The following is a 19,128-nucleotide window of genomic DNA, read 5'->3' as shown; positions in this document are numbered from 1 at the left end:
GAGAGAGAGAGAGAGAGAGAGAGAGAGAGAGAGAGAGAAAGAAAGAGAATCTTTTTTTTTTTTTTTGTAGATGGACACAACATAATGCCTTTTTTTTTATGTGGTGCTGAGAATCGAACCTGGGTCCTGCCCTTGCTAAGCGAGTGCTCTACCGCTGAGCCACAATCCCAGCCCAAGGTTGGTAGACTTTTGATGGCGCCTGCTATTTCATCACTTGAAATTGATCTGTTTTCTGTATATCATCCTGATTCAATTTGGGCAAATTATATGACTCTAGAAATTTGTTGATGCCTTTGATATTTTTTTATTTTATTGGAGTACAAGTTTTCAAAATAATTTCTAATTATCTTCTGTATTTCTGTAGTTTCTGTTGTGATATGTCTTTTTTCATCAGGCATGATAATAATTTGAGTTTTCTCTCTCCTTCTCTTTGTTAGCATGGCTAAGGGTCTGTCAAAAGAACCAACTTTTTGTTTTGTCATTTTTTCAATTGTTTCTTTTGTTTCAATTTCATTGATTTCAGCTCTGATCTTAATTATTTCTTGCCTTCTACTGCTTTTGGTGTAGATTTATTTTTCTTTTTCTAGATCTTTGAGATGTGATGTTAAGTCATTTATTTGTTGAACTTTTCTTCTTTTAAGGAAAGAACTCCATGCAATGAACTTTCCTTAGAACTGCTTTCATAGTGTCCCAGAGATTTCAATATGTTGTATCTGTGTTCTCATTTACCTTTAAATTTTTTTAAATCTCCTCTTTGGTGTCTTCTGCAACCCATTGTTCATTCAGTAGCATATTATTTAGTTTCCAGGTGTTGAAGTAGCTTTTATTTTTTATTTTATCATTGATTTCTAATTTCATTCCATTATGACCTGATAGAATGCAGTGTAGTATTTCTACTTTTTTATATTTGGTAAGAGTTGCTTTGTGGCATAATATATGCTCTATTTTAGATCTTTTGATGCTGATCCATGTGCTGCTGAGAAAAAAGCTTATTTACTCATTGAAGAATGAAATATCCTATATATGTCAGTTAAGTCTAAGTTATTGATTGTTTCATTGAATTCTATAGTTTCTTTGTTCAGCTTTTGTTTGGAAGATTTATCCAGTAGTGAAAGAGTTATGTTAGTGTCACCCAAAATTATTGTGCTGTGGTCTGTTTCACTTTTGAACTTGAGAAGAGTTTGACTGATGAACTCCATTGTAGATGCTCCATTGTTTGGGTTATATATATTTAGAAATGTCATGTCTTGTTGGTGTATGGTTCCCTTGAGCAGTATGTAGTTTCTTTCTTTATCCCTTTCATTTAACTTTAGCTTGAAGTCTACTTTACTTGATATGATGAAAACCCCTGCTTGCTTCCTCAGTGCATGTGAGTGGTATGATTTTTTCCCAACCTTTCACCTTCAGTCCATGCATGTCTTTTCCTATGAGATGAGTGTCTTGGAGGCAGCATATTGTTGGGTTGTTTTTTTTGTTTTGTTTATCTAATTTGCTAGTTTATGTCTTTTGATTGGTGAGTTTAGGCCATTAACATTCAGGGTTATTGAGACATGATTTGCATTCCTAGTCATTTTTGTTTATTTTCAGTATTTAACGTGACTTGCTTTCTCCTCTGATTGGTTTTTCCTTTACTGTAATACCTCCCTCTGCTGATTTTTATCTTTGATTTTCATTTTCTCTTTTTGGAATATTTTCCTGAGGATGTTCTGTAGTGCAGGCTTTCTAGTTGTAAATTCTTTTAACTTTTGTTTATCATGGAAGGTTTTTATTTCATCATCAAATGTAAAACTTAATTTTGCTGCATATAAGATTCTTGGCTGAAATCCATTCTCTTTCAGAGCTTGGTATATGTTGTTCCATGACTTCCTGGCTTTGAGGGTCAAATTGAAAAATATGCTGATACATGATACTCCCCCTATACTTGATCGAATTCCTCTTTCTTGCAGCTTTTAAGATTCTATCCTTATTCTGTATGCTAGGCATTTTCATTATAATGTACCTTGGTGTAGATATGTTATAATTTTGTACCTTTGGTGTCCTGTAAGCCTCTTGTATTTGGTTTCCCAATTCATTCTCATGCTTTGGAAATTTTCTGATATCATCTCATTGAAGAGATGGTGTATTCCTTTGTTTGATACTTTGTGCCTTCCACTATCCCAATAACTCTTAAATTTGGTCTTTTGATGCTGTCTCATAATTCTTGGATGTACTGTTCACGGTTTCTTACAATCTTCACTGTGTGGCCAACTTTATTTTCCTGAATTGTATACTTTGTCTTCATTATCTGATGTTCTTTATTTCAAGTGACACAGTCTGTTGGTTATACTTTCTATTGAGTTTTTTATTTGGTTAATTGTTTCCTTCATTTCAAGGATTTCTGACATTTTTTTTTCCAAGTCTCTCTTTCTTGAAGTAATCTTTTACTACCTGGATTTGCTCTCTTATCTCATTGTTAAAGTGATCAATTTTTGCCTGTATTTGCTAATTTAGGTCATTGTTTAATTCACAGATCATTTAATTATGAACTTTCTGAACTCCTTCTCTGACATTTCATCAACTTCTCTGTCCAAGGCTTCTGTTATTGTAGTATCCTGGTTTGTTTTGGGAACTTTTCTCCTTTGTTTTTTCATGTTATCTACATGTCTTCCTTTCTTGCAGTGTGGATCTGAGACATTATAGTTTGTACCCTATATTCTTGTAGTACCTATGCAGACTGTCTGTACCTCACCTTGATGTTGGGATTCTAGACACTATTCATGTCCCTCAATTTATGCTACTGCAACTAAAGACAGCAAAGGGAATAGCCGACGTAACTTGAGATAATAGTGGAGGTGCCCCAAGATGGATGAATTGTCTTACAGAGATGGGGCTGCAAGGGTGGGCCTTATACTGTTTTGGGGATGCCTACTCTGAGATGCAGCTGCTTCGAGGCCCTCTCTGTTGTCAAAAAGGTAGGGCCTACTAGTGGGGAAGACTATGGGATGTCTGCAGTATCTCAAGATGGAAGTGGGTTAGGCTTGGGCTCCCAGGCAGGAGGGTTGGCAACTCAGACCTACCCTGGGCCTGGGTCCCGCATGTCGTGTGGGTGGATCTGGGCCAATCCTGATCTTCCATGGTGGTCGGAAGAGGAGGTCCTGTGCTGGAGCTCTGGTGGGTGTCTGCTGGTTCCCACACAAGTTGGTGTGGGTGGATCTGAGCCAGGGCTAAGCTCTGGGGGCATCTGCTGGTCTGAAGAGGTAATCCAGTGCCAGAACCAGAGCTCTGGTGGGTGTCTGCAGGTGGCTGGATAGACCTGGGCCTCCTGTCAAGAATTTCTGTTCTTTATATGACACGAAGAATGAAAAGATAAGACATAACTGGAAAAAAGTATTTAAAAATCATATTTGGATAAAAGTCATATCCAGAATATCAGACTTTCAAAACTTTATATAAGAAAACAAAGTTTCATTAAAAAAATTAAGACACTTTGCCAAAGAAGCTATACAATAACAAGTCAGTACAGAAAATGATGCTTAACATCATTTATCAATAGGAAAATACAAAGTAAAAACCACAGCAGATGCCTTTTAGAGTAGCAAATATTAAAAGGAGTGGCCATATCAATCATTGACAGTGATTCAGAGAAAGTGGAACTCACAAACATGTTGGGAAACAATTTTTTAGTTTCTCAAAAGTTAAATATAACACATAATAATATTTATGATGAAAAACCCCATAACATCCCCTTGCACCTCCTGCATACAAATTACTTATTGTATGGTTCCATTTATAAAAATTCTAGGATATACAAATTGTTGTTCATGTGACAAGAAAGCACGTGAGTATGCTAGGGATATGGCTGGGATACAGGAAGAATTTCAAAAGTGCACTAGAAATCTTTTTGGAATGTGGCTATATTCCCTATCTTGATTGTGGTAATATTTCTTACATGTAAAGAAAGCTCAAAATTCATTAAATTATACACTTTATGTATAGTACTGTATGTAAAGTGTACCTCAAAAAAAGCTACTTCAAAAGTTAGCTTTTGCTTCTAAATAATAACTCTCAGCACAGTAACGATGATATCTGATGGTCATTTTTATTTTCTGTAAGTATATTAAATGGTAGAAACTTCTTACAGTCCAATCTACAAATAGATATGCAGGTAAATATATATGTAATTATATAAAAATCATTTACTTTAATATTTATATTTTCCCTCAAAGGAAACATAATCAGCCATACTTTAGAATATTTTGATATAGGATGCTCAATATGAATTCTTTTACAAATGCAAGATCGAAATCAATCTGAATTTTATAATAGACTCATATACAACCATTAAGATCATGGTTATGAAGGGCATCTAAAGTTATTTTGAAGTGCTTATAATATAATGTAATATAAAGGATACATAAAATTACTCAATATTTCAAAAATTTTATTCATAAAATAATCTATATATGTATACTCAAAGGAAAAGAACACACTAACAGGCATATCTCTGACGTTCTTCTAATTAAGAGAGTTCCTCAAATAACAGAGATCTCACAATGAGGTTAGAGATGAATATCATCCTTTTTAATACATTTCAGTGTATCTGAAATATTCTACAGTCTACTCATTACTTTTAGATCTCAGAAGTAAAAGAATAGAATAAAATATATGTATAATATGTACATTTGACTTCCATGAATACATTAAAATATACTCAAGTGAGAGACAAGAAGAGACCAAGAGAGAAAAAATGACAGTCTATAGATGATTTTATCTGTCATTCTATTTGTTGAGTCTACAGATCCAGAATAAACCAGGAAAGGTATTGAGACTGTGCTCTTCTCTCATATGGTATCACAGGGAACATAAAGGACTGAGAAATATGTGTTTTTAGACTATGAGGCTCCTAAAGTTAAGCCCACTACTTCACCAGATCTTCAGATAAAAAAGTAGAAATTTGTATTTGATAAAAACATCTACCCGGCACTTAGTGAGAAACAATGTACCAACCAATGCAGTACTTGCTTAAGGAATTTTCAAGGGTAACTTCATTATGTTTGAGCTTCATGTTTTGGTAAAAATTTTAGAATTTAAGTCTGGAAGAAGACACAACTTACATAGTTACACAGACACAAAGACCAACGAACAACAAAACAAATAAAAACAAATAAATAACCACTGTAGGAAAGAGTAGCACAAACCTATAACTCATATTAACTGATGTGAGTTTTTATAATGCTTTAATTTCAAAATGTTTTCCATTGTTTCATATTACTTTTATAATAGAATAAAGGGAAAATAGAAAATGAGTTATAAAGTTAAATTCTCTGGGCAAAAGTATCATGCTTTGAATTTAAACCCAAGTGCCCTTGATTTGCTCTCCAGTGAAATGCCTTATTCCCAAATTTATTCATTGTCACACATCTCTTAAGATGCTTTTGTACACCAAACACTGTTTGAAATAATGGAGACTGAAAAAGAAAAAAAAAATAACTGCCCTCAAAATGTTAAGATGTAATGGAAGAGACAAACAGCTCTATAATATAATCAGTATTATGGTAGAGATAAGAAATGGATGCTAAGGTAACACAAATAATATAAGTGACCTAAACTTGGAAAGCCAAGGAAAGCTTGCTTTGAGTAGTCATAATTAAGGTGAAGAAGGTGGCAAAGTGTATAGTGAACAGTAAAAGAGGGATAAGACATAAGAATGGAGTGGTAGACAGGGACCATAAAGGACTGTGAAATTTGGTAATTTCAAGAAATTACCAAAGGTTTTTAAACCAGTGAGATTTGCACAATAATCCAATAATATTATTTTTCAAATACATTACTGTCTTCAACTAAACATAAATTATCAAGATTGACACAAATTTAACAAATTTAAATCAATATTATAGTTACCCTCTTTTATTTTAAGAAGCAATTGTTAAAATAAGCTGTTCAACAGCTTTCTTTTATTTTGCTGGTTGATTCTAAATGTTTGTGTGACTTCATAGTAAATGGTTTGAAAATAAAAAGTGACGCAAAAAGCCTTGTGAAGTCTTATTAACTGTTAACTTATTTTACCTTTAAGCCACCTGCTGTACCTCTAAAAGTTGATTACAGGACAAAGGCGTAAGCAACCCAATAAGAAGAGAATGATTTTTAGTTCCGGATTTGTAGCATGATATTTTCTTTTTTCCCCAGGAAACTGTTCAAATTACCAATCAATTGTAAGTGTTCTTAGGTTTTAGACCTATATAAAGCTTGATTTGTGAGTCAAATTATAAAAGAAGTTAACTGATAGATATTTACAGAATAAAAATTATGCATCAACTCATTTCATAAACCAGTGAAGAGTATGCATAAATAAGCTCACTTTTTCCAAAAGATTCCTTTTTTTGAATGAAATTACTGTCTTAAGAAGAAAACCTCACAATAAGTGGGGAGGTAGGGAAAAACAGAAGTACTTTAGATTAGAAATTGTATTATTGTACTTCTAAGTACAAAGGGGAATGAAGGGAAGAGAAGGAGAATGGGAACAAAAAAGTTAGTAGAATGAATCGGACATTACTTTCCTATGTTTATGTATGAATACACGACCAAAGTAATTCCACATCAAGTACAAACAGAAGAAAGGAAAGTTGTATTCCATATATGTATAATATGTTAAAATAAATTCTACTGTCATTTATAAAAAAAAGAATTAAGAAAATCACTAAACAAAATTAAACCTATTATAAATTGTATATTTTTGGCACTATACACCTCAATTTAAAATATGTAGAATTTTAAATTCAGCTATAAAATTTTCAATAATTTTTCCTAATGAGAAATTAGAAGAATGTACAGAATTACATGTCAGAATATATCTATAAGGTATGCCTTAATCAATTTAAAAATTATTGACATTTGCTGTGCATTTTTATATTAATATTTTAAATCATGTATTTCACGTTTATAGAACATCTCAAGTCAAACATGAACATTTAATCAGAAATACTTGATCTGGGGAGGCAGGAGGCTGGAGGCGCCGGGGCCATTTAAGCGGCCTCCCTCTTGCCCCCAGTCACCCAGTCTGGCCCTGGCCGTATCCTGACCCCTTGAGTGGCCCCCTTGGGCCCAGTGGCTCTGCTGGCACAAAGGAAGTCTCCGAAGGAGCCCAAGCCTATATGAAGGCCACGAGCCTGGCCGCAGGTGCTTAGAGACTGAGATCCTGGCCCAGGAGGAGGAGCGGAGGATTAATGCATTCAAGAATCGATTCCAGAGTTTCATGAACCATTGGGCCCAAGCCAATGGCCACTACAAACCAACTTGCTATGAACACGCTGCTGTGACAGACATGTATTCCTCACTGTTCTGTCTCTTGTGGCCAGTGCCCTCCACCATTGACTGGTGACTGCTGAGAAAAGATAACGGAACGGATTTATGGAATGGGCCTTTATGCCCTCTTCATCTTTCAACAGTATTTCACAATGTATCATGGAAAAAGAGTCACTTAAGGACAGGGGAGCATTGTTTTCATGTGTGTGATAGAATGGTTATTTATTTCTTCTTTAGCATCTTATGCTCCATGGTGAAATCTCCGTGAACTTGGACCCCTGGCATCTCATATACGTTGGTTTATCTGGCTCGTGGCAGCTGGAGGAACTATTTATGTATTTCTCTACCTTTAAAAGTATAAAGTAGTTGAGCTCTTCTTCTATCTCACAATGGGATTTTCTCCTACCTTGGTGGAGACATCAATGAATACCACCGACAGTCTTCACGAATTTTCCTGTGGGGGGCTTAATTTATTGCTTGGGAGTTGTGTTCTTCAAGAGTGATGGCATCATTCCCTTTGCCCATGCCATCTGGTACCTGTTTGTGGCCACAGCAGCTACACTACTACGCCATTTGTTAATACCTATACCAAAGTCCTAAGGACTTTATTCGACATTTAGGACCAGTCTGGACTAGGTCTCCAAACAGTATTATTTCAACTGTGACACTTGGAAGTGGGGTAAGGGCTGAAAATTGCACGGGGGTGGGAAATGAGCACTGCACTTACTTTCGTTATCTTTTGAATATACTTACTGTGGAAGTATAAAAGCTGTGTTCTGCAAGTTCCACCCCTCACAGCAAACAAATAAGGCAATGAATTCATTATTCATTCCATTCTATATCATGAAGGCCTCTGGATAGACTTTGGCCAATTAATATTTACAAACCAGAATTTTGTATTTTAATCTTACAGATTTTACTACTTGATTTTTCTAAATTAGATCAGGGTATAAAAGTCAGTACAATAACAAAACTTCCTTTTTAAGAAAAAAAATTGTTTCTGTCACTTTCCCATTCATTGTTTAAAGAACCATGAATAGAACGTTCACTTTTACCATATTTCATCTTGGTGTAACATGGTTATTTTTTAAATATAAACTTCAGTGTTTTGTAAATTTTTAAAAAATACTTCATTGACATGCAACTCTGTGATTTGTCATTAATATTGTGAATTTTTGCAGCAAGCAGTAAACATTCCACAAATGAACAACCCATTATACCTCTTCTGATAGCTTTATGAAGTGTGGAAAAATTGCCAATTTTTAAAAACTGCAGTTTTCCAAACTTTTCTGCCAACCTCTGACTCTGAATTTAGTGCTGCTTTAGGCCATATATTTGACACAGTTTGACTTATGAGTAATGGAAAATTATTTTGATATCATTAACTTTTTCAAAAGATCCAACTTTTCTCTCTATGCCTTTGCCACTCTTTCAATAGTGGGTGAATATTCTGTGTGTGTTACGCTAGCATTGTTGGGTTGGCCATCCTGCTGAAAACTCCTCAACAGCATTATGAATCCCAGTGAAGAGTGGTATTGCCTGTTTGGTGCCCAATGGTTAAGTCATTGTCACTTAGCTTATAGTATCAGTTTCACATTCATTTTAAATTGTGGAATCAGATTATAAATTCACATTTCTGCCTTTCCTCTGCATCTCCCAATATACTTTTTTTTTTAACTAGAAAAATATTTAAAGAATTGTTTGACAGGTAGAAACTTGTGTCTGTAGTCCATGAGTTATATATCCTGGATCAATGGAGTAGTACATATATTTTGTTTGTTTGTTTGTTTTTTGTTTTTCCCTCAGTGTCTTGTATTAAGGTTAATTTATTAGTTACTTTGTTGGTTAACCTCTCTGTTGGTGTTGTAAGAAACAAAATAACCTTGCCTTTAGGTCGGGTGTCAATACTACCTATTTTCTAGCAATGGACTTGCTCAATGGAATTGTTGATGATTAAACTTATTAATTCAAATTTTGTACTGATATAGCTTTAAAAGAGAGTTTATTTTGGATGTATGTTTAGCACTCTCTGATTTTGGTGAATTATGGGGAATTGAACTGATATTTGCCAATAAGTTCTTAAATAGGCAAGGTACCTCCAGACCACCTCTATAGGCATGATTCTGAACATATGCATGTCTGTTGTTTTACTGTGTATATTTTATTTTTAACATATATATTTTTTGGATTGATTTAAAATCTGCTTAAAAGTAACACTCTCAAAATCACTAAAATGTATATAAAATCGTGTAGATTAGAATAAAATTGTTACTTGGATTTATAAAAAATAGTTAAACTGTACTTAGATTGCATAAAATTTATATTTGAAAAAACAGATAGATGCATGTGTTCAAGATTTTCCAAAATATTTAAAGTTTTTCAATAACTAAACAAGTATTTAAATTAATTAGTATTAAAAATTCAGCTCTTACAAACACTTATGACATCAAAATTATTAAAGCAATATAAGGTCTATAAAATGACATGTAAAAAATCTGGTCTCTGTTATTAACCAGCTCTTGTAAAAGGTTGGGCTAAATTTATGGAATTTATTTCTCCAATAATTTAACATACCTTTCTCCCCTATAGCAGTCTCAAAAAAACTCCTTCAAGGTTGATGAAAAACCCTTTGAAAAATCACTAGGCAAATTAGCTCTAAGGTCCTTTTCCTAATTCTTCAAAATGTTAATATTTATGTTATCACTTAAAATAGATATTGAAGTCCATGTGAATAAAACTGGAGTTTTGTCTACAGAAACAAAGACACTGATGAAAGTAGAAAACAATAATGGACAAAGTCAGAATAAAGGAAACTACCATAAGACTTTATAATCTGATAAAACCTTTTTCTGACTTTGAGAGAAATGAGCGTTTTCATATTCTAGAAATGATAGTCTAAATTATGACTGATACAGTTTATTATTTCAAATTTGTTCTGTGGCTTACCTTCTCTTTTCAATGATATGTCTATAACAACAGTGTATTTATTTAGGCTCTTCTAATTTAGTTCAAGAAACAAATTCTGAAAATCAGAGAAGAATAAGACATCATTTCAGTCTTTGAGGAGTTCATGGTCCAGAGCAGAAATGGTATGAAATATGAAATCAAGAAGCTGAAGTACAGTAATATAAGAAATTTACATGAATGGTTAAAAATAATTGATAAATAGGGTATGCTAATAATATACAAACATATTCATAGTTTTTTAATCAAATACCTGCTTCTGACATTGTCAAATTTCTAGTTGAGATTACAATCTTAAACAGAGTGTTTTATTGATATTATTTTAATGGCCGCTATTTCTAGCTTCTCTGCTTCTGCTCTTAGCCCCTTGAGAGTATTCTCAACATAGCAGCCAGAGTTAATGCTTTAAAACATGTCAGGCAATGTCAGTCAATCCTCTACTCAAAACTCTGCAGCGACTTCCCATTTCATTTAGAATGAAAACCAAAATTCTTTCAATGGCCTACAAAATTCTGCACAAATTGTCATCTTAGCATGACCATTCCCTTCCCATTCATTAACTTTCTGACATAATTTCATGCTCTAACACCCTTACTTACTCATTTTGTACTCTCCACATGGATGTCTCTGACTTCCTTGAACACACCAGATATGTGTAAACACACCAGATTTTGTGCCTTCATGCTACCCTGGCTTTTCCTCAGCCTTAATGCTATCTCGAGATCCATCCCATGCTAACTTTTAATCTCTTCCAAGTCTTTACTGAAATGTTCCATTTTTAATGAGACCCTGTCTATCCTATATTGAAAACTAAAACCAGTTCTGTTTACTTATCCTTTTCACACATTCCCAGTTACCTTTGCTCTATTCTGTTTTCCATAGCAGATATTACTTTCTTACATATTGAAAATTTACTTACTGTGTTTACTATGGGTTCAACTCTATTGAGGTTAATTCTCAGAGAGGCAGATTTTTGTCTGATTTGTTCACTGATTATCACAAGCATGAAGAAAAGTGCTAGGCACACTGGAGGCATTCAACAGATATATACTGAATACATTTTTTTTTCTAGAATAAGTGGTATTTCAAAAAATGTTTCCAGAGTATTTCATTTATTTTGAAAAATATGGTTAGCTCTTTAAAAATACATCTTTAATTTTCTAACAATCAATCAAATCTTGATAAATAATTTCATTTGGTTTTCTTTTATGTTTTGAAAGTTTGGAACATAAGTCAATTATCAGGGTTCACCATTTATTCCCCAAACTTGGCTATATCTTTTTTCCTTTGCTTTCTCATCTAGATTTCCAATCTTCTTAAAATCTTTTAACTTCTGATTTAAAAAATAAAAAATCAGTTAAGGAGGACTGAGTCAAGTTAAATGCTGAAAAACTCAGAAGTTAAAATATATGTCAATATTTCAACACAGAAGAATTGTTTAAAGAGAGAGTGTACTATACTAAAACAAACACTAAACTCTTGCACATAAACTTTAGGTTTTAATGCCAGAGAACAAGTGATTTGCTGTATGAGAATGGATCTCTTTCTTAATCTCAAAAACTGGAATAGGATTGTAATGAACAAATGAAATTGTTGCATTTTGATCAGAATTAAAGGTATTATTATTATTACTGTTGCTTCACAGTTTAATATGCATTTAAAATCTATATTAAAATTCTTAATTACTGTAAATTTTTGCAGAATATAGTATATAATTTCACATTACCTCAATGAAGTATTATTTTCACTTAGCAAATGTTTATGAACAACTTCTAGGAGATCTTCACACAATATTTAACCTATACTTGTTGAATAAATTAATTAATATGTAAATGCATGAATTTACTTAGCTGTAATAAAAATGAACTGAAGTCTATGAAGAGTCAAGTATTTCAGGTCAACTTTATTTAAAGAATATTTGTATCTGGGTATGTGTCTTTGGTTGCAGGTACTCGAGAGGCTGAGAAAGAGGATTCCTTGGGTCTAGGAGTTTAAGGGCTCCCTGAACAACAGCAAGAATACATTAAAAACAGTCTTAGTAATTGTATTATTGATAATGCAATAAATCATAGGCATCTCTTTTGTTATTTTACTTGTTTGTATTGATTGATTCCTTTACTCCTTTAATAAAAGTGTATTGATACTGCCAGATAGTACCAGTCTGCTATTCTTATAACAGAATTTGACCTCTATCTACAAAAGAAAAAAACATTCCTACTCTAATGGTACATACATTCTTATTGGGGTAAACAAAGTAAAGTTGTAATTATTAACTACACTAATTACTAAGAATGTCAAAATGTGATAATGCCATAGAGAAAAAATATGTAAGCAAAGGGTAAGAACTTATAAAACAGGCTGAGATGAAATTTTGCTACTAATGTAAAAAAGTCTGGGAAAAGGCCATTTAAACAGGAAATAAAGGAATGGGCCACAGAGCCTCTGTGAAGAGGAAACAGCTTAGAGATAGAAGCACAGTCAGAATATTCAAAGGCTAGACCCTAGGCCAGGAGGCTACTGAGGCTAATATGGAGTAAAAAAGCAGAGTGCATTAAGCAGAAGACTTGACATATCTAATTTGTTTTTAAAAAGGATAACTTATTCCAGTTCTTAGAACAGACTTATATAGATATTTTAATGGCAAAAATAATGAGACAAGTTGAGAGGCAAAGACCCTAGGTAATAGATGATGGTGGTCTAGACCAGGTTAATATTGTTAAGGTAGTATACAAGGATCAGATTTTATCTATATTTTGATTAGCATGAACAGAGCAACCATATAGAACTGTACTCACATATGAAACAGTATCCTTCAATTTCAATTTCTATTTATTTTACTTTGAGCAAATAGAAAACTATAATCACCCTTAAGAGATTGGCTGAGTTCAGGGCTGTTGTGGTTTAGATATGAAGTGTCCCTCAAAAGCTCATGTGTGAGACAATGCAAGAAAGTTATGAGGTGAAATGACTAGGTTATGAGAGTCTTAACATAATCAGTGAATTAATCCCCTGATAGGGATTAACTAGGTGGTAACATAGAGGAGGTGAGTCCATGAGGGCGTGTCTTTGGAGTATATATTTTCTTGTTGAGCATGGGCAAGCTCGCACTCTTTCCTCCCTCCTGTGATGTCCTGAGCTGCTTTCTTCTGCACCAAGCCCTTCTGTCCTGAAGGTCTGTCTGAACTCAAACCTAAGGAATAGAGTCATCTGTCTATGGACTGAGACCTCTGAAACTGTGAGTCCCCAAATAAACTTTTCCTCCTATAAAATATTTCTTGTCAGGTCTTTCAGTCACAGCAGCAAAGCTGCTGACTAAATAAAACAAGGGCAACACAGGTTTTAAGGAGATAATCAAGAGCTTTGTTTGGACATATTATATCTGAGATTTCTATTAGCCAGCTAAGTGGAAATGTTAACTAAGCAGTTAGATGTATAAGGCAGCAGATAAAAATCTGAGAGTCATCAGGGGTGTAGATCAATGGTAGTGTTTGTGCTTAGGCTCTGGATATGAATATATGTATGTATATATGTATTTATATGTATATATGTGGATATACGCACATATATAAACATATATAATTTATGCAAACACTGATATTATAAATCATCATGACATATCAGTGAAAGAAAAACCATTTTTATTCTAATGGTACTTATATTCTCATTTGGGGTAAATAGTAATTACTTATAAAAATGAATTGTCAAAATGCGATGAAATATATACATATACACAATGTGTATATGCATACATGTCTCTCTCTCTATAGATATATATAAATATATATATGTATATACATACATATATATGGTATTTGGATATTATATACAGTGAAGGAAAAAATATTATGGTTTATATGGATAAAGAAATTTAACACTGGAACATAGTCATTTACAAGAACAAAATTAAAATAATTTTCCATTATCTGTTATGATAATTTGATTATCCCTAAAGAATTCTATCAGTATTACCATTGAAAGGTTTAGTCTTCAGTAAATTGTTAGTATACATGCAATTTAACCAATAAATACTAGCTTAAAAATCAGTTACAAAGGAGAAATTTTGACGTATAATGTGCTCTACTTTTGGCATTTACATTAATTGCATTTGAGAATATAAATATATATTTTGGGTTACTCAAAACCATATTCATTTAATCAGAAGTGATTTCTTAATGTATGAATTTAATAATAATTCAGCTTGTAATAATTAAGGGTATCATAAGAAATAAAGACTAATTTTGATTTCTGCTTCAATTCCTTACACACAGGTAGATAGATTTTTTAAATACCAAGCTTAAACTAGCTCTTTTTCTGTTTTCCCCCACGATGCATATGCTGCTACATTAATAAGGGAAAAAAATGGGTCAAGCCCTGTTAGATATTCAGAATGTGGGTGGAAATTCTTTGAGGAGATTTCTGGGGATGCCTATAACATGGGAATTGCTGTTGAGATTCCAGGAGAAAAAGACAAAATTCTGTCAGTAGCAATATTTCTTACAAATAAACCCTTTCACACCCACAAAAAAAGGAGGAGGAGGACAAGGGACCAGAGGAGCAGGTTAGAAAGGTGCCTGAAATCTAGCAATTAGCCAATATCATTACAAAGTATTAGTGCAGAAAATCCTACAGGAAGCCTACACATTGCACATAATGTTTCTTTTAACATACTTGCTTATATGAGAGAAAATGCTCCAAAATACAAAATAAGTGTTAATTTTAAAAAGGCAATTCATAAATTATTCTGTGAATCATAATCTCTTTAATTATTATATAATAACTGAATGTCATATAATAGTGACTATTTTTCTTTGAAAGAAATGATAAATTTTATCTATAGGAGTTTGATATCCTAATTCTGAATATGTCAGATTCAGTGAAAAGAAATCAGACTAGCATTCCTGAAGACTGAAATAAAATTTCTTTATAATATAAAGTATCTAAACATCTTTTTGTTATTTTTATTTGTTTATAGGTTCCTTTGATATAAGATCTTAAGTGGAAACAATAGTAATTAACTAGTTTATCATAAAATAGTAAATGCTGGTAGTATAGACTAGACTTTGAGCTCATTGGAATGTATACTATATCTAACTAGAGTTTATCACACAATAGTTCTAATTAAATATTCAGAGAGAAATTGAACCTGCAGTTAACCCCTCATTTTTTCTAGAACCTGGGTTTGGCTTTTAAATATTATTTTAAACAGTGGTTTGAAGACTTAGAGGGCTTCTGTTTACATTGAGAAAGAGTAAGCAAGATAAACTTCCATGCGGGTAGGAAAGATGGTGGAATGAGACAGACATCATTACATGTATGACTGCACATACGGTGCAACTCCACATTGTATACTACCAGAGAAATGAAAAGCTATGCTACATTAGTGTACAATGAATGGAAATGCCATTCTGCTGTCATGTATAACTAATTAGAACAAAATTTTTTTTTAAAAAAAGATAAACTTAGTATATAACATCTAATTTCTACTCCTTCTTCACATTTGATATAGAAAATGGAAAATCTTCACCCATTTACCCATACAAACATGCATCCTTACAATAGTAATCAAATATCTACTATATGCTAGGGACTGTACAAAGTTTTGAAGGGTGAAGTCAACTAAGACCTAGTCATACTCTGAGTAACAGATAATAGATGGAAGCAAAACAACAGGATAATGTAAGAGCTTTAATAAAGGTTGCATAAGTTGTGATAGGGAATGGAGGAGGGACATTGAGTCAAAGTGTGAGTATTTGGTTGATTTCCTAGGGGGCATAGTCTTAAGTCTTTCATAAGTAAATAACTGTCCAGAGTTCAGGCAAATGAAAAGATATATATATATATTTTATATATATATATATATATATTAGATAAAACATTACGGTTTAATGTAAAATCAGTTTAATATTACATAACAGGTATAAGGAGACTAGTATGAATTCATAAGAGTCTAGAGAAAAGGCCAGCCAGATCCTCAAAAGCCTCCTGTGATAAGTAAAAGTTTAGCTTCACTCTGAAAACTATCCTGCATCACTGGAAAGCTATAAGCATTTTGCCACAGACAAAAGTATATCTGTGTAGAAATTACTGAGTTTTAATCTGATTAGTGATACATTAACTTGATTAGTGACATCTCTTTATTATTTTATTTGTATAACACATGTATATAACATGTCATATTTAAAAAGTGATCTTCCTTTTCATGATTATTTGCTGTAATGCTATTTTATTTAAAGAACAGAGCTACTTTTTTTCATGTCATAAAAACATTTTTCCTTAATATCTTAATAATTCTGGGTCCTAAGACTTATTTATTATAAATACTGGTTTAATATGTCTTTCCTGATAGACTAAGAAGGGATTATATAGATTTTTTTATTCAGCTATAATCCCAGCATGTAGTCTAATATTTGCCCCCTAAATAGTTTCTTGCATTGAATTAAATGAGTAACAATGCTAACAGATAAAATGAGAATATATATTCCAAATATAATTTTAGTTTATAAAATGTTTAGTATTTCCCAGACCGGAGATTTACCTGTCTGATTTTGTAGAGGTTTACCTATTTATTAGATAAGCTCTGTCTTATGATACAGAGACCTTTTCTTGGGCATTTGGATATTCTCCATGCCAAGTATATTTCCTCATACACAGCAGGCACCACAATGAACACTGAATTATGCATTAAACTTAGACTGTACACTGTATTAACTCAGGAAAAAAGAATAAAATACTAAAGCAGATGATCCAATTCAGCCCCTATTGGTTTCATTTTTACTTTAAATAACAGGCAAAAAATGGGAATGGAGAGAACAGGAAGATTATACATGTAATTATGAAAATATCATTTTGATTTAATTAGCTTATGACATTAGAGAAAATACAACTATTGTTTTCATTCTTTTAATATCTTAGAAGCTAAAACATAAAGAGTTCTACTAAAATTTTTACATGTAATAAAATGTCTTTAATTATATATTATTTACCCAAGATAAAATAAAATGAAGTCTTTCTAGGTATAGTTATTCTAGTACTGAACAAGCTGCTATTCTTATACTGTACCATATGGATATGTTCAAATGACGTAGGCAATAAAAATGGATTATCTCAAGTTTGTTAAGAGGTAATTCATTTTTTCATAGTTAATATAAATATCATTTACATTTCAAATACGCAAATTACCTTCCATGAATCAGTTTTACAAACTTTTTTCAGTTCTGTAAACTTTAAAGCCAAATATCCTAATAATAAATCTGTAACACTACTTGGTAACAGTTGTACAGGAGTTAATACAAAGGTCTATGGTTACATTTTTATTTATCGGAAAACAAAAACAAGAGTTTATCTGAAATAAAGACAGAATATGTCAGTAATAAGGTAAATAATCAGCAACACAAATTTAAGTATACAGGTAATAATGATAACTCAGTGATCAGCTTTCTAAAAATTTCAGGCTTCACAATAAAAGAGCTAAAAATTAAACCCTGGAAAATTCAATATGCTTTAATGAGGAAAAAGTAGATTCCAGATTGATTACTAACATTGATAAAATAGTATTTTGATCTGAAGTTAAGAATTGATGGAGGAACTAAAATTAATAAAAAGTAATTCTAGAAGAAAAAAGAAGAGAACAATATAGCTTCGTAGAGCAGTTTTTGGAATTGTGGTAAGCTGTCTCAGACCATCAAGCTATTTTTAAGAAAATACACTGGAAAACTTGTAACAACAGAAATTCATCTCTCTCAATTCTGGAGGCTAGGACATCCAAGATTAGGTGCCAACAGATTCAGTTTTTGATCTCTCACAGTTCTGCAGGCTAGAAAGTCCAAGATTAGGTGCAGGCAGATTCCATTTCTGGTGAGGGCATATTTTCTTAAGAGGGAGACTCTTACTACACCTTAACATGGCAGTATGGGCTGAAGGCTGTATCCTCAAATGGAAGAAGGGCAAGGCAGCTCCCTTCAACCGTTTTTTTTTTTTATAAGGGCACTAATCCCATTTGTGAGAATGCTGCCCTCATAATTTAATCATTTTGTAAAAGGTTCTACCTTTGAATACTGTTAGTTTCTAACATAAAAATTTGGGGGAACACCAATATTCAAACCAGAGTATAAGCACAGTCTTCATTATTTATACTGACCATGGGAAAGAAAGTCTGTAACAAAAAATAGATGCCAGAACACTGCAAGGTAAGAGGAGTTAAATGCAGTGCCCCGGACCCCAAATCTCAGAGTGACTATCTGTACATATTAACAAACCAAGCAGGTAAGAACAGGAAGTAATGGCTGAACATTATCCTAGTGTATATAAATGTACTTTACCAAACTGTTAGTAAAATGACATGAACAATTATAAATATGAATATGCATTGTATCATATAATTATCATATAATATTTATTGTAACATGATAACTATAACATAATTTATGCTAAATTTATATAATCATAATTGTCATAACACACTATGAGGTAAGTATTAATAGTACCTCATGTTAATGATGAGAATACAATCTCAAAAAGGTTAAGTTACTTATCTAAAATAGGACAGTTAAATCACTCCTGCAAGGTAGGCGGGCCTGCGACCCACTGGCAGAAGAGGAGCAGCGGCCTGCTGAGAGGCAGAGCCGCCCCCCACCCCCCGCGCCTGCCAGGTAGGCGGAACTGTGACCACCAACAGAAAAGGCCCAGTGGCCCGCGGAGGGGCAGAGCTTCCAATCACTCCTGCAAGGTAGGCGGGCCTGCGACCCACTGGCAAAAGAGGAGCAGCGGCCTGCTGAGAGGCAGAGCCGCCCCCTCCCCCTGCGCCTGCAAGGTTGAGGGAACTGTGACCACCCACAGAGCAGGCCCAGCGGCCTGCTGAGGGGCAGAACCCCCCCCCACCCCCCG

General features: G+C 33.3%; 1 protein-coding gene and 1 pseudogene across 4 annotated transcripts in view; one reads left to right on the top strand and one right to left on the bottom strand.

The window, feature by feature from the left end:
• The window catches only part of Mettl15 (methyltransferase like 15), a 225,817-nt gene that overhangs the window by 82,792 nt on the left and 123,897 nt on the right, over nt 1–19,128 (bottom strand). The window lies entirely within an intron of this gene.
• LOC107156522 lies at nt 3,075–8,047 on the top strand (annotated as a pseudogene).

This window comes from Marmota marmota, unplaced genomic scaffold (assembly GCF_001458135.2).
Source record: "Marmota marmota marmota unplaced genomic scaffold, marMar, whole genome shotgun sequence".
Lineage (NCBI taxonomy): Eukaryota > Metazoa > Chordata > Mammalia > Rodentia > Sciuridae > Marmota > Marmota marmota.
Note: the sequence above shows the minus strand (reverse complement) of the source record. Positions and strands in the feature narration are given on the sequence as shown.